The following is a 2,554-nucleotide window of genomic DNA, read 5'->3' as shown; positions in this document are numbered from 1 at the left end:
AGGAAATTCAGAGGGTCAATTCAAATGAACAGTGTTCATACCAATATCAGAAACAGCTTTAAGTGTGAAGACAGAGCATGAGAATAGATTAGGATCTGTGCAGGAAATTCAGAGGGTCAATTCAAATGAACAGTGTTCATACCAATATCAGAAACAGCTTTAAGTGTGAAGACAGAGCATGAGAATAGATTAGGATCTGTGCAGGAAATTCAGAGGGTCAATTCAAATGAACAGTGTTCATACCTGTGAATGAGACAGATGGATTGTCAATATCATAGATGAATGATGACCATGGAGAAGTCACTCCACAGAATTACATCTCTGCTTTCTGGTATATTTCTGAGCACTTATGAAGCACTTGTAGAAGTACACCAATGGGGTGTGGCACACAGGATTTTTTTGGGGGCGTGTCTTCAGACTTCTCATTATGGGAACTATTAGCCACGCCCCTATGGTAAACACCATAAAAATTAGCACAAAAAAATATATCTCTGAACTGAAAAGGGGACGGTAACAAATAACAACCAGCGAACTCAGGGGAGAGCGGGAATAAGAGAAAGGTGAATCCTGGACACTTTTCACCTGGTGACGAGTCCTCTATAAAGTTACACTGAAGGTTTATGGAACTGATTATATAATAACACTGTGTCCTGCTGCAAGTAATGTCATATTAATAAGCGGACATAGATCCTTGGGGAGACACCACATGGCGGCACACAGAATAGTGATAGGTGCATAGTAATCAGGTCACTTAACTTTATGAAGATACAAACCTAATCTTTTAGGAATTTATAATCAACATTTTTCTGACTTTTTGATTAGAATCTCCAGTTCAGAAAGGAAGAAGATCTGCTCTAAAACTGGGAAAAAAGCAAAAAACAGAGACTGTAGAAGAGGGGGAGAGAAGGCGAGGTAAGTGTGACCATAAGCTCCATGTTGTGTGATGTCAGTGAGAATTCATGTGGAGCAGATGTGATCTGCGGTGGGATTGTCACATCTATGATGGCTGACGATGGTCCCATACCTGTGTATGGAGAAGGTTCCTCTACCGTCCGGTCACAGTGACACCACTGTACTATCCTCTAATATGGAGTCCCATTACTTACATCAGTTTTTCATTTCTTCTCACAGGTTCTATCTTCCGCCGGATGATATCATCCTGCCGGCGTAGATTATCCAGGGCTGCTCGCGCTGTCAGAGAAAGCTGCATTTTTGCCTGCTGTCAGCGGGGCTCCATAGTCATCACACAAAACCCCCTCATCTAGCGCCCTGAAGAAAATACAGCACATCCACCATCAATACTGTGCTTGTATGGAAGAACTTGTACCACCTATGGGCAGCACGGTGGCTCAGTGGTTAGCACTGTAGTCTTGCAGCAATCTGCAAGGAGTTTGTATGTTCTCCCCGTGTTTGCGTGGGTTTCCTCCGGGTTCTCCGGTTTCCTCCCACACTCCAAAGATATACTGATAGGGAATTTACATTGTGAGCCCCCAAAAAATGAATAAAAATTTAAAATTGATTCATATTTTAACTTAATTATTACTAATTTAAAACTTAATTATTAATGGCATATCAATACTATACATGTCATAAGTATTTGATGGGTTGGACACTGGAGATGAGCGAGTATCGAAATATTCGTATTCGCGATACTCGTAACAAGTACTTTGTAATACGCGCGTATTCATTCCGAATGGCGAGTATAATGCAAGTCAATGTGTAATTAGAGTAATTATCTGCTGGACTCCAACAGAAAAATACTCGCATTTCCCAATCAGAAGAAAATTACTTCCATTTCCCATTGACTTGCATTGTACTCGCTATTTGGAGAGAATATGCAATTATTACAAAATACTCGTTACGAGTATCACAAATATTTCGATACTCGCTCATCTCTATTGGACACCAAACAGGAGAAGAATGGTTCTTTGTCTCCCATTAATGCTTTACACCCTGGCCACAATTGGTGTGATGACCAGAGATTCTGTTATTCCTAAGGTTATGTGCACACAGCGCTTTTAAATGCTGCATACCTGCTAAGTAGTGATGGGCGAAAAAGTTCGGGGTCTGTACCGGATACCTAGTATATGTGCACGGACCCCCATTACAGAAGTCTCAGGGAACTCGGTGTAACGGTTCGGATTTGGCCATCCAAAATATTAAAAAAAAATTCAGGAAAAAGAAAGAAAATAAGGAATAAATCAGGAGCGTTATACTTACCGAGTCTCCCACAAGGCTGTAACACCACATCAGGGTCTGCTTATTAACCCTCATACATATTCACTGCTTCCCTCGAGCACCGTCAGTCCCAACATGTAGTTGGTTGCCGTCAGACCGCGCCCCCACCCTGTGTGAGAGAATGAAGCCAGCACTGATTGGCCAGACATTAACCAGTTAGTGCCCGGCTGCTTTCTGCTGTAGCCTTTGAGCTCAGCTGTGGCATCCATCTTACATGAGGAGGGAGCGTCAGTCAGGAACTTGTGCTGCACCTGATGCCAGACGGGCAACTAAGCAGCATGTACTTATATCTGAGCGAAGTGTGTTTATATCTAAT

General features: G+C 42.2%; 1 long non-coding RNA gene across 1 annotated transcript; it reads left to right on the top strand.

Moving 5' to 3' along the window:
- Nucleotides 1-826: 826 nt before the first annotated feature.
- LOC142295679 (uncharacterized) lies at nucleotides 827-1,519 on the top strand. Its single transcript, XR_012751517.1, has 2 exons — nucleotides 827-912; nucleotides 1,132-1,519. It is a non-coding gene; the product is annotated as an uncharacterized LOC142295679 (long non-coding RNA).
- Nucleotides 1,520-2,554: the final 1,035 nt, after the last annotated feature.

This window comes from Anomaloglossus baeobatrachus, chromosome 3 (genome assembly GCF_048569485.1).
Source record: "Anomaloglossus baeobatrachus isolate aAnoBae1 chromosome 3, aAnoBae1.hap1, whole genome shotgun sequence".
Taxonomy (NCBI): Eukaryota; Metazoa; Chordata; class Amphibia; order Anura; family Aromobatidae; genus Anomaloglossus; species Anomaloglossus baeobatrachus.
The sequence above is the reverse complement of the archived record's forward strand: the minus strand, read 5'-3'. Positions and strand labels throughout refer to the sequence as shown.